The following is a 22,643-nucleotide window of genomic DNA, read 5'->3' as shown; positions in this document are numbered from 1 at the left end:
CGCAGACTGGACTCACTTGGGTCACACAGCTGTGCCAGCTGACAAGTGCTTTAGTCATTAGGTGTGGCACAATAGGAGTCCTTCAGAAGTCGTCACCCGTTTTTATAAAGCGCCTAGCGGTTTGTGATGTCACGTTTGTATTACACGCTAAGCAGGTAACCTTTCATTCATGCCACATCACTGGATTGGCAATGCCAAGTTGGCCTCCGTGAATGTGAACCCTGAGGCTCCAATCCCACTACTGCCACCACTGAGCCGCTCACTTCACCTGCCTCAGCTCCAATTGGACCAAAGAAAACAAGTGGAACCAATCGTATCTCAGACGTCGTAAGTCTCCTCCAATGAAGGCTTCGTCAAATAAGGAAATGTAAATGTGTGGGTTTGCCCTGCCATGGGTTGGCGTCCTGGCTAAGGATTGTTACTGCCTTGAACCCGATGATGGCAGACATAGACCCTCGACTCTGCCCTGGATCAGCAGGATAGGAAGAGGGGTGGAAGTGCCAAGGTTTTATGTCACACTTTAATGGAAAGCTTGACTTTGTGCCCCCATAATGCTACTGGCACAGCTTTGACCACTGATGCGCAGCAAAACACTTGTGGGGTTTGGTGACCAGGTTAAAGATGGCAGTGCCAGGGGTCAATATGAGTGTAAGTTCATGGAGTTTTACAGTCAGCGGAAGACAAAGACTTGCTCGGGAAAGGGTTAAGTACACAGTTACGTTGGAATGGCATCGGGGGGCATGGGGTGGGGGCAGTGGGCTCTCCAAAAACCCACAGGGGAACAGAAGGCGTTCCAAACACAAAGATTCACCCACTCAGCAGCAAATCATGGAGAGCCCCAGTATGCCCACTGCTATGGACTGGCACAGTGGTGGCCTGATGTTTTCTGCTCTTTCTGATTTTCAGGTTTTGGTCATTCTTGTCTTGGTGAGGTGCCCTAAAATGTCCTCACGACCACCATTTGGAATGGAAAGGGTCAAAAACTACACATGCTTTCAAAATGTGTGACAAGGTGACAAAATCTGTAAGGGTCTGCAGCGATGAAGATTCTGTTTAGTAAAAGCAATGCCAGTTGAGGCCCATTTGGAGCCCTAGGTGGGCTTGATGGACGTCACACAGCACTGTTCACAGTGGGTAGCTGGGGTGCTGGGGTGCCCCCCCAAAGTATCTGAAGCACATCCATGAAAACAAAGGGTGCTGACGTTATTCTCATACTACTACAACCCACGCAAGCCCCTTACAGTTCATAAATGGAGCCCCTCTGATGATGGATCTGCTGTGCTGTCTAATGGATTGACCGACTTTGAGTAAAAGAAGGAAAAAATGTCATTGGCTGGGCTGGGGGGGTTTATGTAACTCACTCAAAAATTCAGAGCACATACAAACTCCACACACAGCTACTGGGCACTGCAAATGTCGGCTAACAGATACCAACCTGGCATTCTGTTGGCATGGGTGTGCAAAATGATGGCCTGGTGGTTCCTGTCTTATAATTTTTTTTATGGTTCACCATTGTGTAAGTGCAGGCGCCCCTTCATTTATGACAGCAAAGCGTTGAGACAGCCTGGCGTCCCGGCATCCCGTCGAGATCGTGTTCCCGTGTTTGTGTGTCCCGCTCGCCCTCTAGCGGCGCATTAACAAAATGGCCTCGACGTTACGTGGGCCCCCGAGTTTACGGTCCTGTTGTCACGTATTCCCATCCCTGCCTATTTTGACAGAGAGAAACGACACCTCCACGACCCCCAGCTTGGGCCAACTAAAAGACGCAACGTGTGCAGCTCAGCGAAAAGGCCATTCGGCGACAGGCAGCCGGCCAGGGACGGCCGTCCTGGGCATTGAACCCGCCGCTCGGTTATTTATTGACTAAGTGTGTGGGATTCGTCGGCTTTGATCTCCAGCTGAATGAAAGCAGTTGGCCCGCGGAGGAGCCTTGAAGCCCACTCTGACGCGCTGGACGGGGTCATTTCAGTTACACCATGTACTCTGTGAACCATAAACTGATTTTTACGAGTTCGTCTCCAGTGCCGGTTTGGCTTTTTAACAAGCAGATTTGGCAACGCAGGGTGCCCAGAAGTGTAAACGCTGATGCCATACTTCTCCAAGGATCTGAGTTCAAGTCGAGAGCCGCTCAGCATCGGCAGAGTTTGCCCGTTTCTTGCGTGTGCGCGTCACAATTCAATTGGCCCGGCGTCGAGTGTGTGCGCATGCGCCTCCCGTAACGCCGAACTGGGGTTACCAGAAAGTGGACGAGGGCGATCCTAGAAGGGTGAGAGTGGGGGTGTGGACACGCAGTGTGCTGGCGTCCCGTCCAGCGTGGGTTCCCGATAGCTTAGAAAAGCTAGCGCGAGGAAAATCAGCCAACTACAAAAACACAGGGAGAACATAAAAACGCTGGGATTCGAACCCTGATCGCTGGAGTTTTGTGGCAGCAGCACCAGGCACTGTGCCACCCAACACTTAATGAAAGGTACTTGAAAGAAATGAGTTTGAAAATGGACGCGTGGACTGATAGGCCAAGGAAAAGCAGCAAAGGAAATCGACATTTATGGATTAACCTCTCGAACGGGCCGTGCGGGTCTAAACGTTAAAACGGGGCGATGACCGCACAGGTCGGACGACATTACGGGACCGATCAGGCTTTAAAGCATATTTTAAGTGAAAGGCGCTATATCACGTGCTTCTTCGAAGCGAGCGCGCATTTGGAGAAGCCACTTTACCTGCCGCTCTCTGAGCATGGCGCCCCCGTGCGACCCTTTCTGAAATTGCACATATCCGTTAGGCAGCTGCCTCGTTTTCGAAAGACCTCGTCCATCCATTATCGGACAACTGTGTCACCCAATTTAGGATGTGAAGGAGGGTGAAGCCTATACCAGCATCACAGGGTGCAAAGCTGGGGCCATCCCTGAATTGGGTGACGAGAACACCCACACTCCCATGCCAGGCTCAGCGTCTTTAAAATGACAACATGAACAGCCACGCTGACGAAGGGGGGCAACGTGCAAACTTCAAGGACTTGAACCCAAATTACTGGGGCTGGGAGGCAGCGTAGCTAACCACTGCGCCACAAAATACTTCAAACAGGTGGGCTCGGGAGGGGTGGGCTGTGAATACCACCTTTTGAACCCACACAGTCAAGCTCATTCACTTACACGACACTGCAAACGAAACTCCGCATGTGGAAAACGTTAATCTTTATATAGCGCCTTTAATAGCACTTTAAGTTGCTACAGAAAGTGACAACATTGAAGTGACACCAGCGTGCTGCTTTGGATTTGTTGTCACATGCCGTCCACCTCTCTGGTCGTGTCTTCATTCTGATTGGTTCAATCCCGACCTGGTTACAGTCTGTGTGGCGCTAGCGTGGTTAGGCACTGTATACTGGTGTATATTAATATCGTCTTTTTGGGTTACATGGTAAATCAGCGTTACTAGATTTTCAACGAAAGCGATGCGACAGAAGACGGACGGGAATGCTGGGGGCGTGGCGTGGAAGGCAGGGGGCGTGGAAGGCCGAGTCTGCGACCTGCAGCCGGATACAACTGGAAAACAGGAATACACATTTAGATAGATAGACAGATAGAGAGATAGATACTTTATTAATCCCAAGGGGAAATTCACATACTCTAGCAGCAACATACTGATAAAAAACAATATTCAATTAAAGAGTGTTAACAATGCAGGTAAAACAGACATTTGGTGCATTTTCAAGCTGAACAAAACAGTGAGGAGTGACTCGGTGACCATTGCGGAGTGTTGTGGACGTTACGTGACTGACGCCATAGATATTGCGGGATAAGGATGATTGACAGGTTCCATGCCCACCAACCACACCAGAGGTCAGCACGACTTCCTGGAGTGGGCGGGACAATACGAATTGTCTGCACGCGGGCTGGGCGGGGTTATCCATTTGAGAGGCGTCGCACTGGGCGGGGTTAAAGGTTTGAATGTTTGCATCCTTTGAAATCAGAGGGATTCCAGAAAGAGGGCGGAGTCTTCCTTAGGCAATGAATACATCAGAGCCCCATGCAGGCATTCAGCAGCGCCGGCCATTGCTCGTTTTCTATTAATAAAGAGATCATTGTACTGTAATGCTAGAGTGTCAAAAAGGCGCTATATAAAGTCACAAGGTCTCAGATTCAGACTTATTTTGTGACTTTACTAGACTACCAGCAATCAGAATGTAAGTGCTCCTTAACTGTAAAGCAAAACTGTGATAGTGCTGATTACAGTAAGGCACTATATATAAAGTTAGGGTCACACCATCAGCTGAGCCCCCAGGCAGCCTGACTGCCACAAACTGAGTCGCTTCACCAGCCAATGCTCTCATTATAGAAATGAGGACACAATCTGAATGCACTTTAAGTTCGTTGAAACATCTTAGGATGGTATGTATTATAGCAAGGCGCTATATAAAGTGACACGGTCACAGGTTTGGCTTTCATCACTGCATCACTGTGTGACCCCTGAACCACTTTACCCCCCAGTCCTCATGTTGTATTAACTGTAAAGCTAAAAGCACTTTTAAAATGACAAGGTCCCATCTGTGACCCACTGCACGAGTCTAAGTGGGCCGCCTAACCCCACCAGTGCTCCTCTTATACTAGTAACCAAGCAACTGTGCTGTAATGCCCGAGTACGTTGTGATGGTTCTTACTGCAAAAAAGGCGCTATATAAAACGAGACGGTCAAAGGGGCAGCCCTAACTGGCACGTCTTCATGCTGCATGTCCCCGAGGGAGAGAATTCACAATGTAAAGGCGCTATATACAGCAGCCCATCAGACCAAGGAGGTGCACTGGGCCAGTGAGGTGGAGCGACGATTCCCACTTTTATTATCTTTAGATTTGCTCAGGTGCAGCAGACCACAGGAAGGGCACACATGTATTCTTAAAATTAGGGTCACCGGCATGGAGTCACACGATGAGGCAGCGGTGGGATCTCTGACTGCCGCCTCAGGCCTTGGCGTTGAAGCAGGACAGTCATTGAGCATAGAGAGGCGGGCAAAGGGCCCACGGCCTTGATGGCGTCTTTACGACTTGAGGAAGCCGCGCAGCTGGCAAGTTTTATGGGAGCGACGTCAAGGACTTTTGACTCCGACCTTGAGAGTCAAATCGGGAGATAAACTGCAAGTCAGCACGGATGTGAACGGAGGAGCCTTTTGCTTTTGAATTTTTATTCTATTTTATTCCATTGGGTATATCTACTGTATATACACACACAGTATAAGCCAATGGTGGTGGTGGTGGTGGCATCAGGGGAGCCACAAGCTGGCATGGACTTGATTACCCTGCACAACAGAAACCACACGCAGCCCGTCTTCTTTACTTTGTGTGCACGGTGACCACCCTCACTCAACGGGGGCAAATGCTGGACTGCCAGGTCAACTGTTAGCCCCCACACATGACGGGCAGTAGAATTGAAAAATAACAAAGTGGCATCAGCTGGCCGAGTCACCAAATGACAGCAGTGCCTTTCGTTAATGGTGCGCAGCCACTCATCGTCACTCTTTATATAGCGTCTTTCATTAAAGGTGGGCTGTGCCCGTTGTCACGGCTTACATTGTGCCTCCATGGATGGCGTCCAGCACACACTATTACTTTTTATATGAGGTCTTTCATTAACACCCATCACCACTCTTTATATAGCGCCTTTTGTGGCTCAGTCACATCATACTGTACTGATGAAATGGCACAATAAAACAATGGAGGCCTCTGATGGAATGGGAAGCCGCCTCGTGATTGTTCTCATCGGTCTGTTCGATATAGCGCCTTTACAGTGCAGGGCTCAGTCCCTACAGCTGTCGGCCAAGTGACGCGGTCACGTTCATACCGTGGGTCAGTGAAGACCCCCCAATGGCCTGCACATCCGGTGGTGAAGGTGACAGATAGCTGAAGGACTGAGTCCTCAAACAGACGATGATGATGTCCTTTAGTGGCAGAGCACAAGTGCCCACCTTTGTCTGGCAGCCCACTTCATTCCATCTTGCTGGCTGTTTGCTGCATCAGGGGGTCCATTTCAGCTCAGTGGTCTGTTTTGGATTGAGGGGGTCCTGTGTAGGAAGGACAGCCCTGTAGAAGGGGACAGCAAATTGGTGGGAATAAAATGAAATCTACTGAGAGAGACCGAGACGTCCACCGAGGAGATGGACGATAAAACCATCAGGCGGGCGAGTCTGCGAGTCCAAGAGGGCGGCGAGGCGAGGGCAGAGCAGCAAACCTGCAGGATAACAGCGACCTCTGCTGGTGACAGAAGGAACAAAACCATCAGACAAGGAGCGCAGCTTAGGAGGTCACTGGGGCCTCGGCCTTTGGTGGGGCGGGAGAGGATTCCTGCTAAATTTCTCATTTTTAATTTTAAGTTCGCCAGTCTGGATGATTTCACGCCATTTGTATTTTTAGACACTTCCCAATGTTTATGCTCCTCTGTTTCAGTTTGTCATTTCCTCAAACCCTCTTCACGAGCCCCTGGATGGAGTGCAGACCACCACACGGTGCCCACCAGCGCGCTCGCATGCTCTCATCCCGGCTTGAGTGAACCCGACAGTTCTGATTCAGGCCCAGAGTGAGATGGAGCTTACCCCAGCAGCATGAGGTGCCAGGCAGGAACTAACCCTGGGTGGGATGACAGTCCGCCACGTTTCACCCTAAAACGCACAGCCAGGTCAGTTGAGTATAACATTTTCAAACCTACTTGGTCTGATTCGGGGCTGGAGCCCACTCTATCAGCATCAGGAGCAAGGCAGGATACCACTCGGCATGAGATGCCAGAACAGTGTCGGGCACATTAACATGGGGCCAGTTTGGAATCTCCAATCTTTGGGATGTTGGAGGAAAGCCCCCTTAGACAGAGGGAGAACATGCCAACTCCACACAGTCGCTGGATTTGTGAGGCACTAAGCACTGAGCCACCATGCTGCCCTCCAGTCTAATTTATAAACGGCAATTCATTGAAGTGGGGTGGGGGACAGCAACTCAAAGACCTCCATACAAAGAATAAAGACGGCAGTGGACTGCTGCTGCTCGGACCCATGGCTGTCTCTGCACTCGCACCTTCTTCTTCTTCTTCACACACGTTTTCTGTGTCCTCCACACTCATTTGCTACATGTTCACGTGAAGTAGAGCAGCATATCTTAAAGTGGGGTCTGTGATACATCACAAAGGGGTCCGCAAAATCACCGTTCAGATTTGTTAAGTAAGTCATAAATGTCACATGTGCTTGGTGTACTAATTGTCTCTTCTCTTTTATTGTCTGTTTCATGTGTTTTAAACAAGCCATCTGATTAGAATGTAAAAAATAAAGTCCTTTACTAAACTAAATCAAGACTAAAGAAACGTTAATCAACACACACAGACTTTCCAGACGGCGCAGCTACGTATGCATGCAGCTTGGAGCCTCCACCTCCACCCTGGAGCTCCAAGTAGGCGGAGTTGACTCTAGTGGGCGGTCCAAGCATGTGCTGTTAACTCCAATGGTTGCTAAAAGAGTCAAAGTACAGAACTCCAGAGCTCCGCCCAGTTAAGATGTAGATAGATTAGGGTTGTGGGAGGGTCCAATACAGCAATAGATATGTCAGCCCCGCCTACCTGCATGTGGCGGCCTCAACATACGAGGTAGGGATGGGTGGGCGACACCAATACAAGTATTTTATGTGTCAGATTTTCAATACTGATAACAATACTGAGTATTTAAAAAAAAAATTCCAATGATGATAGTGTTTAGAATGGCTAAGGGCCAGTCTGCACGTAAATGAACTAATATCACAACACAGTATTAAGGTCACCATAACAAATTTATTACAAAATGTATATTAGTAGAATGAACACGGCATGTCATTTTCTAACCTGCTTACTTCAGACCAGGGCTGTGGGGGGTGCCGGAGCCTATCCCAGCTGCCATAGGGTACAAGGCAGGAGCAAACTCTGGACAGGGTGCCCATCCATTACAGGGCAAACACACACTATAGCCAAGTTACCTTTGCCAGTTCACCTAACCTGTGCATCTTTGGACAGTGGGATGAAACTTACACAGCCATTGGAGACAACATGCAAACTCCACACAGGAAGGATCCAGGTAGCAAAGAATGAATATCCATCTATCTATCCATTATCCAACCCGCTATATCCTAACTACAGGGTCACGGGGGTCCGCTACCCCCGCAGGGCACACACACCAGGGACAATTTAGGATCGCCAATCCACCTGACCTGCATGTCTTTGGACTGTGGGAGGAAACCCACGCAGACACGGGGAGAACATGCAGACTCCACACGGGACGCAAACCCGGCTCCCCGTACTGTGAAGCAGCAGTGCGACCACTGCGCCACCGTGCCACCCCAAACATACAAATGTAATAAAGAAAATATTAATTTTTACATTTTCATAAAGAGTTGGTTATTCATGAATGTACTTCAACTGAACCCCTTTGAACACTAACGTTTACAAAAAAAAAATATTTCCACATTTGCAGTTTCTATTATATTCTGCCCTTCTGTTTTATCGAGAAAGATATTGTCATATTAGATTTAAATTTAGTTAAGTTTCAAATTTGTACTTAGAAAAAATAATGCTAACATTTTTACGCTTAATCCTATTTTGCCTCTACAGGTGCAAGGCAGGAACAAGACAAGGACAGGACGAGAGGCCATCACACACACACCGGGCGGCCCTGGTCAGTCCACCTAACATTTTATTACACGAGCTGCTGTTACTAATGCAATGAAAGTACTTTTAAATCCACTAAATTTGCAAAATGATGAGTATATTTACAAACCGGATTCCAAAAAAGTTGGGACACTAAACAAATTGTGAATAAAAACTGAATGCCATGATGTGGAGATGGCAAATGTCAATATTTTATTTGTAATAGAACGTAGATGACAGATCAAACGTTTAATCCAAGTAAATGTATCATTTTAAAGGAAAAATATGTTGATTCAAAATTTCACGGTGTCAACAAATCCCAAAAAAGTTGGGGCAAGTAGCAATAAGAGGCTGGAAAAAGTAAATTTGAGCATAACGAAGAGCTGGAAGACCAATAAACACTAATTAGGTCAATTGGCAACATGATTGGGTATAAAAAGAGCTTCTCAGAGTGGCAGTGTCTCTCAGAAGCCAAGATGGGTAGAGGATCACCAATTCCCACAATGTTGCGCAGAAAGATAGTGGAGCAATATCAGAAAGGTGTTACCCAGCGAAAAATTGCAAAAACTTTGCATCTATCATCATCAACTGTGCATAACATCATCCGAAGATTCAGAGAATCTAGAACAATCTCTGTGCGTAAGGGTCAAGGCCGTTAAACCATACTGGATGCCCGTGATCTCCGGGCCCTTAAACGACACTGCACCACAAACAGGAATGCTACTGTAAAGGAAATCACAGAATGGGCTCAGGAATACTTCCAGAAACCATTGTCAGTGAACACAATCCACCGTGCCATCCGCCGCTGCCAGCTGAAACTCTACAGTGCAAAGAAGAAGCCATTTCTAAGCAAGATCCACAAGCTCAGGCGTTGTCACTGGGCCAGGGATCATTTAAAATGGAGTGTGGCAAAATGGAAGACTGTTCTGTGGTCAGACGAGTCACGATTCAAAGTTCTTTTTGGAAATCTGGGACGCCATGTCATCCGGACCAAAGAGGACAAGGACAACCCAAGTTGTTATCAACGCTCAGTTCAGAAGCTTGCATCTCTGATGGTATGGGGTTGCATGAGTGCGTGTGGCATGGGCAGCTTGCATGTCTGGAAAGGCACCATCAATGCAGAAAAATATATTCAGGTTCTAGAACAACATATGCTCCCATCCAGACGTCATCTCTTTCAGGGAAGACCCTGCATTTTTCAACAAGATAATGCCAGACCACATTCTGCATCAATCACAACATCATGGCTGCGTAGGAGAAGGATCCGGGTACTGAAATGGCCAGTCTGCAGTCCAGATCTTTCACCTATTGAGAACATTTGGTGCGACAAAGAAGGCCCAAGACGATTGAACAGTTAGAGGCCTGTATTAGACAAGAATGGGAGAGCATTCCTATTTCTAAACTGGAGAAACTGGTCTCCTCGGTCCCCAGACGTCTGTTGAGTGTTGTAAGAAGAAGGGGAGATGCCACACAGTGGTGACAAATGGCCTTGTCCCAACTTTTTGGGATTTGTTGACACCATGAAATTCTGAATCAACATATTTTTCCCTTAAAATGATACATTTTCTCAGTTTCAACTTTTGTTCCGTGATTTATGTTCTATTCTGAATAAAATATTAGAAGTTGGCACCTCCACATCATTGCATTCAGTTTTTATTCACGATTTGTAGAGTGTCCCAACTTTTTTGGAACCCGGTTTGTATTAACATTTACTCAGGCACTTGTTTTTCGGAAGGAAAAACTACTCCTAGTGAAAGTTTGAATCTTCAAATTAGACATAGCTAGTAAGTATTTTGCATAGTGTTAAGAGTATTTAACATTCGTATTTATGTATATTCGTTGTACTGTAGCCTTCATTTTAATTAGCAGAAAAACAAAACGGACACAACTCGTGACAAAATGCTCTGACAGTTATGCTTCCCTGTTGTGAGTCCTCCATCATGCTAACAACGTGATTTGCATGTCATAAGTATTAATGAGTGATAAACGGTACAATATTTTACTCAACTAAAAAGTCTGCGGCAGAGTTTCCTGAATAACGTCTCGTGCATCTTTGAAACTCTCCTGCAGCCTCCCTTATCTGGAGCTGATTGCCGCTGAAAAGCTTTGATGTTTTACAAACATCTTTCTGTTGAACAACATGTGTGCTTTTTAACTCTTTAAATAGGATGATTATTTCGCCGCTATACTGCGGATTCTTCTCACAGATATTGCATCGGGCGGCTGTATTCTTCTTCCAACTATAAAAACCAGCGGCATACAACATACAACTAAGCTCTCGGTCTGCGCTTGCGCAAAGGGTGTGGGTTTACGGCGCTGTGGCGTCACAGCGCATCTGCGCATTTCAGTACGTGAGCGCGGAAAGTGTTAATACATTCTACACCTTTTTGCATGAATCGATATTTTTGAATGGTACTCAATCCCAAATGAGTACAGTTTGAGTATGGAAATATCGATTACTGTGGTATCAATTTTCCCATCCCTAATATCCGGTCAATCTATTAAATAACGAGACTGGGTTTCTATCTCTTAACTTGAACAAAGCGGTGAGAACCGATTCTGAGCACTTGCCAGTCAGGGTTAAACCTGTCCAAACCCGCACGACAAGCGACAGCACTCTCTGTCGTTTAGTTGATGGTCAGTCACCGTTTCATGCAGTTGTGTTTCCCTTCGTGCAACGGAATCCTGCTAAGTTTAAAAGTGGAGAAACGTGTCCGTTTCAAATTGTTAGTAAAATCGACCGAAACACCAACGGAATCTTTTCAAATGCTTACTGAGGCTTACGGTGAAGCCTGCATGTCTCGTGCACGTGTGTGTTCATCCTAAATTGAAATCGGTGTGTTAAGAGACACCTTCTGAGTCAATGGTTGCAGTAAAGAAGAAAACGTCCGAGGTCTTGAAACAGCTGACAGGAACTGGTCTGCTCCACGCCTTCGTCCAGTGGAAGCCATCGGTGCGTAACTGCGAATGCGGACAAGCGTTACAATTGTTATACTGTATAGATAGAAGGGAGTTATTGCGTCAGTCTCGTTATTTAATAGACAGACCTCGTATACGAAGAGCCAAACCCAACTAGCTGTCGATCTGCGCCACTTTGTCCTGCGCTCCAGCTTTTAAAAGAGGAATACAGTAATCTTGAAGGCTGACCTCGTGCTGAGACCCCCAGCATCAAAACATAAGGACAAGCACCCGAACTTACATTGGTGTCAGTCAATCCCATAATGCTCTAAGGCAACAAAAATGATTGTGACGTCCTACACTCTCCTTCTGTGAATGACACTCAGTTGCACTGAAGCTGGTTAGGAGAAAAAAAAAATCGAATTAACGGATCATGGACTCGTGTCAGTGTCTCCGTCGTTAAGTGAAAATAAATCGACTTCTGCTAAAGTAGGAGAATACTGTACAATGGTAATAAGGTGGCACGGTGGCGCAGGGGTATAGCGCTGCTGCCTCGTAGTAAGGAGACCCGGGACCTCCCTGTGTCTGCGTGGGTTTCCTCCCACAGTCCAAAGACATGCAGGTTAGGTGCACTGGCGATCCTAAATTGTGTGCTTGGTGTGTGGCGCCCAGCCTGGGATTTGTTCCAGAGCAGAAACACGAGGTGCGGCAGTGACGAGTCTCACCTCCCCTTGGACTGCGCTCTCCTCACACACTCACGGGGTTGATGCCTGCGATTGTCGCGTGCCTGTCGCTCTCTCTCTGTATGTCATCAGTCTAAGGTGTGCAGACAAGTTTATTACACACCCCGACTTTCCGCAGTCTGTTTCATATCTTTAATGAATGTGTGTGACATATTTAGTCTTGCTGATCGGACATAAAACCGCAGTGAGAAGGCACAGAGTGAAGCAGGCAGTACCGTGGAGCCTGAAGGGGGCGCATGTGAGCTCAACAGGTGCGCCAATAAGTTAGCGATATCACGTGCACTGCAACGGGCCGTTTATTTTTATTTCTTTTTTCCCACTGACTGCCAAAATGGAAGATTAAGATTTTTAAAACTAACAGAAAATAATTAGGACATTTACAAGAAAGTGACAAGAGATTTTCGTGGAGAAGGATAGGCACATGGACTTTACTTACAAATAAAGGTAAGACCATAAACGGTTTCCAATTTTATATAAAATGGAATCAGACTAAAAAAAAATCCAATATTTAAGAAATAAAATAATTTTTTTTATGTTTTTCTTGAACAGTTTGTATTCAAATTGATTAAAGCATCAGAATTAAAAGCTTTTAAAAACAACTAAATATTTCAATGAAGATCAAAATTAAAATCCATTGTTTTTTTGTCCACCACTCTGCACTTTCATTTGGATTGAATGAGTTTGAATTGTGGAATTACAACGGGAAATTGAGAACACGTGGAGGGGGAGGAGCAAATGCGCTCGCTCTCTCTCTTTCACTCTCTCTCTCTCCACTCTCTCTCTCTCTCTCTCTCTGTTCTTTAATAGTCAGATATGCGCCTTACCTGTCTGTCTGTGTAAAGAATGAGATATGAAGCATCACCAGGCGTCAATGTGCATGGGGGCTGCCAACTGAACGGTCAATAAGAGACTCTTTGGGGTTCACAGTTTTGTAGATTTTACTCTGAAGGAGTCACCAGCCATGAGCCTCACCGCACGTCACTGGTAGAGGTTTATATCAAAACGGACGTCTGCCCTGCCATGTTTGGCTGCCGTAGGTTTCAAAAAGCAAAGGAGGCATAATGTGTCAGGCAGAGCTGGCCGGTCAGCCTTCTTCTTCAAGTGGCACTGCATGCTCAGATAGAAACGGAAAAATGTGAGGAACTAAAAAAAACAGAGAAAAAGATGTAAAAAGTGCAGGTTTGGAAATAAAAATGGTGAAAGGGTCTTAAAAAATGGCATTCATGAGTTACAACTGAAGTGTGACAACGGTGACAGAGTAAATGTGTCAGATTTGCTTGTCAGGGTTCAAGTCTAATACCACGTGGATCTCTAAGAGGGACTCGTGTGTACCCAGAATGTGCCCTGCTTATTGCACAGGCTTGGTGAACCAACCGGCAGCTGTGCCAACCAACAAGCCTCACCGCACGTCACTGCTGATTGCGATTCCAGCTGGCAACTGGCTAATCTGTCCATTTCTGTGCCAGTTGTACCAGTCGTGCCAGTAAGACTGAGCAACACGTGCCGAGAACAGGTGTGTTAGCGAGCGGTCAGCTTAACATGGTGAGAGTTGTGCTTTGCTGATGTGCTGCGATCCTATGAAGAAGCCACAAAAGAGTACGATCAGAGAGGTGAATGTCAGATGATTTGATTTCCAGGAGACCCCATGAAAGGTTGGTGGTCAAAATCAAACCAAATCAAGTTTTATTTGTCACATACAGAACACAATATGTAGTGAAATGCTGAGCTGCTGAAGTCCAAGACTGTGGAATAGAAGAAAGAAGTTCAAAAGACAACAGATACTCAACCCTATAAATCAATAAATATCAATATGTACAATGAGCACATCAAATTAATATTATAAAAATACACAATAAACTAGAAAACACGCAGACCTCTCTGTTCCTCCCAAGACTCGGGGTCCCAGCAGGTTGCTGCACTGCATGTGCCCGATGCCTAATGGCTGCCCGGGCTGCGATTCTTCTTCTTCCTGTCACGTAATCGGCTCTCAGTCTGCAGAGGGCACTGCTCTTTGTTTTTTGTTTCTGTCATGTCAGCTTCTTGAGCAGTTCCCCTAAGCAGTGTGCATCCCTGATAGCTTTACAGAGGTTGACGGTAGCCACATTTCTTGCTTCACCATTGCATGTCATGGCATAAGCCCCAGTGGTGTGTGTGTTTGTGTGATAAACTGGCACAACTCTTAGCATTTTACACATACAGATGAACAAATAACTTAACCCCACTAAACCAACTGGGAATTCAAGGCTTAGTGTGTCGGTGGGGAGAGGAACCTCATCAGAATTAGGTGATGTTAAACGTGATCTCCAGCAGGGGTCAGTGCTGGGGCTGCCACTCTTTGTGCCAAGAAGGTCAGGTCTGAGGATGATAAGAAAGCAGGAGAAAGGACAGATAATGGAGAATCAGCTGAGTCATAACAGAGGGGCACGGGCAGATGACGCTTAATGTCAGTACATGGAAAGTAAGACACGTAAGAAATGAAAATACAGGAAGTGCCGCAATGGGCTTTAACAGACCCTGCCTCTTGACAGCCCCCCAGCCTTGAGGGAAAAATGGAAGAAACCTCGGGAAAGGAAGTTCAAAGAGAGACCCCTTACCAGGTAGGCTGTGGGTGCCAAAAAGAATAAGGGGGTTCAATACAAGACAATAGACAGAAGAGAACAAATCCTCAACACAGCAGGCTGACTGCAGGGCTACAGGGGATGAGTTACGAGGAAAGATGAACAGAGCTGAGCCTTTACAGAAGATGAAGAGGAGACTTGACTGAAGTAGTGCAGCGGATTGAGACTTAAAATGACACAGCGATTGGAAACTTGTTAAAGGTAAAAACTGCACACACGTTAGAAGGTTTTTCTTCACACAAAGACCCACAGACACCTGGGATAGGTGACCAGGTACTGTACTAGACAGCAGGACTTTAGGCACCTTAATATCTTGACTTGATGTTATTTTGCAGGGACATGAAGGACTGGCGGGTGTGACACAGCAAGATGCAGAGAACATGAAGATACGGAAAGACATGATCATCTGTGGGGACCTCTAACGGGAGCAGCCGAAAGAAGAAGATGAAGAAGTTGGAGGCCTGAACGCCCGCCCTGCCCTGTTCTGTTCTACTGTTGACATGGCGGCCGATATGGGAAGTTCTGTCCACCAGAGGGCAGTCTGCCTTTCTGTCTCTATGATGATAATGAGGTCGTCTGCTGCTAAGCAACCATTGACTTCCTGCAGGTCACCGTCCCAGGCTGCCCAAGTGACAGACATCTCCCTCTTCTCTGCGGGCTCAGTTTAGTACAGAAATTCGAACCTCATGAAGGACAACTAAATGGATCTCATCTACTCAGCTGTTGATTTTCTGAGCCCACGTGGTTATTGAGCGGACAGGACTCGGCCCTAACTGGTCAATATGTCTACATGAGGGAGATGAAGCGAAAATAGCAAGTCAAAGAATAAGTGGGATCGATCTCGGGTGACAGGCAGTGGGCAGCTCTGTCACATACTTACTGTGCCCACGGTCAGAAGGACGGTCTCTTTGAACAGAGCACGTGGATTAAAGGGGCAGCATTGCCAAAGTGATTGGACACTTTAATACTCGATTACTTGCCCAGTCCAAACAGAACCCACGAAAAAAAACATTCAACTTCACAAATGAAGGGCGGGGGGGTGACACCAACACTGGGACAGCTGATCCTGGGCCCACCAGGTTGAATCCTCTGGGCAGACCCTAACCCCTTTAACTCTGTGGCAGGCCGACACCCTCCTGAATGGTCTCTTCAAAGTGAACTCTTTAACTTTCCCTTGCGGTGCTTGTTGCCTGTTGGCCTTGTGCTGGTATTTAGCTTTATGTTTGAGAGCGAAACAATTGAAAGTCTTATTAAGGAGACCACATTCAGTCTGAGGCCTTCAAAGTACCAAAGCTGAAATATCAGGCCGCTCGTCGACACTACTGCAGGTGTAGATGAATGGATTTTGTGCCCAAGCTTTAAATCTCAAATCCTGGGTGACATGGTGGCGCAGTGGTAGTGCTGCTGCCTTGCCACAAGGGGGTTGAGGTTCATGTCCTCCATTAGAACATCAGAACACTCGAGACGAGAGAAGGCCATTCAGCCCACCAAGCTCACCAGTCCTGTCCACTTATTTCTTCCAAGAAAATGTCAAGTCGAGTTTTGAAAGTCCCTAACGTCTTACTGTCCACCACGCTACTTGGTCGCTTATTCCAAGTGTCTATCGTTCTTTGTGAAAATAAAACTTCCTAATGTTTGTGTGAAATTTACCCTTCACAAGTTTCCAACTGTGTCCCCGTGTTTTTGATGAACTCATTTTAAAATACAAGTCTCGATCCACTGGACTAATTCACTTAATCATTTCAAACACTTCAGTCAGGTCTCCTCTTCATCTCCTCTAAAGGCTCAGCTGTTTGAATCTTTCCTCATCACTCGTCCCCTGTAGCCCCCCATAATCAGCCTGGTCGCTCTTCTCTGGACCTTCTCTTGTGCCGTTATGTCTTTTTTGTAGCCTGGAGACCCAAACTGCACACAGGACTCCAGATGAGGCCTCACCCGTGTGTTATAAAGCTGAGCAGACACTCCTGTGACTTGTACTCCCCACGTCAAGGCGCTATATAACCTGACATTCTGTTAGCTTTCTTAATGGCTTGTCTGGAAGTCAATAGATTAGAGTCCACTGTGACTCCCAAATCCTTCTCATAAGGTGGACTCTCGATGTTCAGACCCCCCATTGTGTATTCAAGGCTCACATTTTTACTTTCTGTGTGTAATTCTTTACATTTACTGACATTAAACTTCATCTGCCACAAATCTGCCCAAGCCTGTCTGCTGTCAAAGTCCTTCTGTGATGACATAACTCAGGGGTGTCGAACTCCAGGCCTGGAGGGCCACAGTGGCTGCAGGTTTTCATTCTGACCCTTTTTCCTAATCAGTGACCAGTTTTCACTGCTAATTAAATTCTTTTTCCCTTCATTTTAATAGCCCTGCTTTTAAGGATTCGGTTCTCTCAATTGATTCTTTTCTTCATTAAATAAAAGCCAAACAGACATGAGACGTGAAACAAGCCAAGAGATGACCAGCTAAATTGGGGCTGCAAACTCCAACCAAGTCCTTAATGAGAAGCTGATTCTTGCCGTTATTTAATTCCACAGCGTGTTGCTCCTCTCATTCTGCCACAGCAGACATTTCCAAAACTGTTGGTTTTCTGTTTTTCCTAAGAACACCGTCGAGATGTTTTGGTGACCTGAGTATCAGCCTTACTGAGACCACCTTCACCGTTCTTTCTTTATTTTCAGATATTGTGTGATGGGCGCAGGTGAGCTGGTCATGTGGCAGCTCGTTTTGTTTCTCTTTATTGTTTGGCTGCTAATTAAGAAAAAAGAAACAACTAAGGGGGCCGGAGTCAAGTTAACTCAAACTAAGGCAAAAGAAGTTAATGAGCAGCACAAACTGGTCACTAATGAAGAAGATGGTTAGAATGAAAACCAGCAGCCACTGCGGCCCTCCAGCACCAGAGTTCGACATAACGGATTCCAAATTATCTGCTAACCCACCCATCTACATCATTTAGATTTATTAAAAATAACAGCAGCCCCAGCACTGCCCCCTGCTGGTCACCACTCTTAAAATTGGCCAATTCTGATGAGGTTCCCCACACCATCACCTTCTGCTTCCATGCGTAGAGTTTGCATGTTCTCCACACTGGGTTCTCTGGTTTCCAACCACAGTCCAAAGACATGCAACTGACATCGCTAACTAGTATTCACCCTGGGCTAGCGCCCCATCCAGGTGGATCATTCCTCCCTCATGCCCGATGCTCGCTGGGATAGGCTCCAGCTGCCTTGTGACCCTGTTCAGATTAAAGCAGGTCTGTAAGCTGCATGGATGGTGTGCCTTGACATGGTCAGTATGGACTGTGCATGTGCCCCTTGTTTCTGCCAAAGACAGGCAGACAACTGCCAAATGGCATCGTGTGGGTGTGTGCCCGAGTGGCGGCCCTCTGCTGGACTGACAGCCTGTCCTACACATTTTTGGTTTCCTGTTTTGTGCTGCTGAAACAGGCTTTGACCCCAATGACCCTGAATTAGAATAAGCAAGTTTGAGAATATTCTGTTATGTTATATTAGGACAATCGACACTCTGCTGCTTGAGTCGCTCCTCATCCTTCATAATAAAAGTAACCCCGGTGAGCAGCCCTTCCTTGGTCTCATGGTGAGAATTTTAATAAGTAAGGAACATTTCAGACTACGAGCCCAGGCTCACTTACAGTAAATGGCCATCCTTGGGATTTTATAACAAACAGTTATCTCCAATGGTCAAGAAAACATTTCCATCATTAGTTTATAGCTTTCATATTTTCACAGAAAACAATGAAACAAATGAGAAAAATTAGAAATGTTCTTAATAAAAGTGGCCTGCTGGCCCAGTGGGTGATGTGGTCAAGGATTCTGTTGTTTTAAGGTAAGGAAGACATGACAGAGGACAGGAAGAGACGGAAAAAGATGATCTGCTGGAAAGAAGAGAGGAGATAAAAGTATGGAGGTCAGGTCCTTCTACTCACTAATCAAAGTGCTGGAGAATGGTGATGGGCTGCAAGTTGATTGATTGGCTCAGGCAAGCAAGACATTTACGGTATTCTGTGCGAGAGGCAGTAAGAGGTCTGTAAACGTATAATGTGCCTTCTATTTTCAAGATCAGCCCTGGGTGTTATGATCTGCCTGAGCCACTCAAAATGGCTTCTGTTCTTAACATAGGCCTCAAGACTTCAATGGGGCCTAGACACAAACTCAGCCTGGCCGCAAAATCCAAGAGTACCTGCCTACAGCCACTGCCAAGGTGTGCAGCTCCACACTACACAGGAAACACATGAGCGCCATGCTGACATTGTGCTGTCACACAGTGTGCCTGGTTACACTATAGTTAAGATTAGGGATGTGTGAGAACTAATGGCTGGCTGTTAGTGGCCTACAGTGGCTCTGCTCTGAAGGATCAGCAGGTACACCCAAGTGACATAAAGGAGCCAGCGGAGGTCAAGTGCCTCATTTCTAGTGTGGAGCTCCATATCGTACAGTGGCTCCAGCCAGACCCTTCTCCCAAATTCGAGAAGCAGCCTACACAGGTCAAAATGGACCAGGCGGAAAAATCAAAAGGGGGCGTAAGAGCTATTTGCCAGGTATTGAGCTCATGTTAAGTTGATGGAAGTATTATCTTAGTTATGTAAAATTTCTCCCTATAAATTGCAGAGCTGCCAGGCAAGAAGAAAAGTGGAAGACCCAAGAGCAGTGTGGCATAGCTAGAAGGCGGTCCGTCCCGGGCGGCACATTTTTGGGGGCAGCCTTATTGGCAAAGAGGCTCAGTACAATTTGTGTGTAAGCAGCAGGGTTTGGAAAAATATCACTCATGAATGAAAAAAGTCAAATTCTCCGATTTTTATCCAGAAATGCTTCAAAAATCATTCTGGGACGGCATCAGACACAGCAGTTGAAATTTATGAGGCAACAACAAAACTAAACAGAAACATTAAACCCATAAGAATTTCTAGGAAGATCCATCCATCCATTATCCAACCCACTGTATCCTAACTACTGGGTCACTGGGATCCGCAGGAGCCAATCCCAGCCAGCACAGGGCACAAGGCAGGAAACAAACCCCGGGCAGGGCGCCAGCCCACCACAGTTCTAGGAAGTTAAACAACTAATTTTACAATTTAGAATTTTGTTTCGTTATCATTCAAAACGCGCTCTTGCTCTGTGCAGAAAACATCCCCAAACTGTCACATGTACACTCCACTGGTTCTGGTTTTCGCAGTGTAATTATATTAAAATAATAATTAGAATACGGCTTATCAGTGCATCTATACGATATTCTTGTCTAGTTTATGCTTAAAAATAATTATATGTGAAAAAGTATTGCTATTTCTCTATATATGAATACATCTATGCAAAATTGATCTTCATTTTTCTCTATGCATCGTTTCAATTTTCTATTTAAAGTGGTTAACATATTCAGATATGTTGGAGGGCAGCAAATTGAAGCACCGCCTGCCACGAGCTATGCCACTGACTAAGAGGAGGTTAATGGATGTGGTGAGAGGGGAGATGCAGGTGATGGGTGTGACAGAGAAGAGGAAGACATGGAAGAAGATCTGCTGTGGTGACCCCTAACGGGAGCAGCCAAAAGAAGAAGATGACATGGGAGATTCTTCTAAGCCTCACAAACTGAATTGAAATGGAATATTCTTACTACCTCTTGTCAGTCTGATTGCAGATTAGTCTCAGTCAGTGATCTGCCTTGCCAGGTCATGTGTAAGGACCGTCTTAATGCATGGGCACACTGGAGAGTTGCCCGGGGGCCCCATGCCAATCTATGTATGTTGCGACTTGCTGAGCAGCCCCAGTGCACTGCTTTGCCCGGGGGCCTATAATTCGGTTAAGATGACCCTGCACGGGGGGCACACGGTTACAAACTGCCACTTAATGAGCCCAGTTGTATGTGCAGCGTCGTACGTTTAGAACGTACTGAATGTGAAGTAAAGAATAGAGAAAAACCTCAACCTTAATTGTAGAAACAATTGAAGTTTAACAAGAAGAAACATTTTTCTTTTTTGCCTTTAATTCTGCGTGTGCAACAAGCTTTCTCTATTCTCGTGTGGATGGTGTGCTTTGAGATTTCACTACACCTTTCTAAAACAAACTTTTTTGGACTGAGATTTCTCTTTTGGTACGCGTCTGGCTCACACTTGATCCTGCTTTACTCACCAGTAGCTACAGGGAGACCCATGGCCTACAATAGTAAAACTAATGTTTCTTTATAAAGAAAAGCATCCATCCATCCATCCATTATCCAACCTGCTATATCCTATTAACAAATATTTAGAACATGAATAAAAAAACAAGACAGGATCGTCTGTGGAGAAATGCACACTGAGACATACTGCACTTTAGCTCACCTGTGCCATATAATCGTCCTCTGCAGTCACTGATGTCACTCTCAGTGTGACAAGCGACAGCCTGTTTGGGCCCCATGGCTTCCCACCATAATTCTTCAGCGCGTAACAAAGTTCTAAGGGATCTCCATGCCAGAAGTGAGTCTCAATAAATGAGCGCCGTCTGACTTACCCTTGCAATGTCTTGAGCTGCCTGTGGACACTTCAGGCGTCTTTTGGATGTGAATGATGCCAGACACCTTAAAGGACACTACTGTATATTTCAAAGGTCTTCATTGTTGATTGGCCCAGGGGTTAACATGCACCTGTAAAAGGAAACAGAAAGGCATGTGAAGCTAATGATGAACAACATCAACAACAGCATTTATTTCTAGAGCACATTTTCATACAAATGGTGGAGCTCAAAGTCCTTTACAGGATGAAGAAAGAGAAAATCTAAAAATAAAATTAGGTAATACTAATTAACATACGATAAAAGTAAGGTCCAATGGCCAGGGAGGACAGAAAAAAAAAACTCCAGACAACTGGAGAACAAAATCTGCAGGGGTTCCAAGGCCACGAGACCACCCACCCAGCCCCCTCTAGGCATTCTACCTCACATTAATGATCTCAATCAGTCCTCGCGGTTTTCAGGCTTCACGTGGAAGAATTTGATGGTGACAGACATGCGGACCTCTGGCCTTCAATCCATCAATGTAGGGACAGCACGGTGCTTTAATTGGGTGTTGGCGCCACAGAAAACCAGAAAAAGAACAGCAGGGAAAGTAGGGGTTAATACGGATTTGGGAGCCACCATGAATGATAATGATGATTAAATGCATATACAGTACTGAAAATCAGAGTTAGACTAAAATGAAGCTCTGATCTCGGAGACCCCCTACTCAATCAGGTCAGCTCAGGTTGGAGAGCCTGCACTGGTACAGTGCAATGTGCCCCCACCACGTGACAAAACAACTTGGGGTCCTGGATGGCAACCCCCCGGGCAGACATGCAGTCTAGTCCCACCCACCCTCTGGAAATGACCATCTATCTGCCACAGCCTGATGTTACAAGGGTTTCCCCTTCGCCTGGTCAAGACACTCGGGTAATCGCGCCACATGGGCGTAGTGCCGTAACCGACACTCCCTCACAATGCAGGTCATGTGCCTCCTTCGGGACCCTGTGAGCAACACAAAGTCAAACCAACAGGACCCAAAGATTCTCTGAAGAGACACACATGAATAATAATAATAATAATAATAATAATATTTCCCATGAAGGAGTCCACTCTTCATTTCAGGTCACTGGATAGCGTCCATGTCTCACAAACAGGGATCACCAGGACTCTAAAGAAATGGACCTTCATCCTTTTAGAGAGATATCTGGAGCACCACACACCCCCTTTCCAGTGACCTCAAGACCCCCCATGCCCTGCCAA

General features: G+C 46.2%; 1 long non-coding RNA gene across 1 annotated transcript; it reads right to left on the bottom strand.

Annotated features, from left to right (window-relative positions):
• Nucleotides 1-3,259: 3,259 nt before the first annotated feature.
• LOC120542960 lies at nt 3,260-21,859 on the bottom strand. The gene is made up of 3 exons (XR_005636265.1): nt 21,821-21,859; nt 21,399-21,531; nt 3,260-3,539 (listed from the first exon to the last, which is right to left on the bottom strand). It is a non-coding gene; the product is annotated as an uncharacterized LOC120542960 (long non-coding RNA).
• Between the last annotated feature and the right edge of the window lie 784 nt (nt 21,860-22,643).

This window comes from Polypterus senegalus, chromosome 13 (assembly GCF_016835505.1).
Source record: "Polypterus senegalus isolate Bchr_013 chromosome 13, ASM1683550v1, whole genome shotgun sequence".
NCBI lineage: Eukaryota > Metazoa > Chordata > Cladistia > Polypteriformes > Polypteridae > Polypterus > Polypterus senegalus.
The sequence above is the reverse complement of the archived record's forward strand: the minus strand, read 5'-3'. Positions and strand labels throughout refer to the sequence as shown.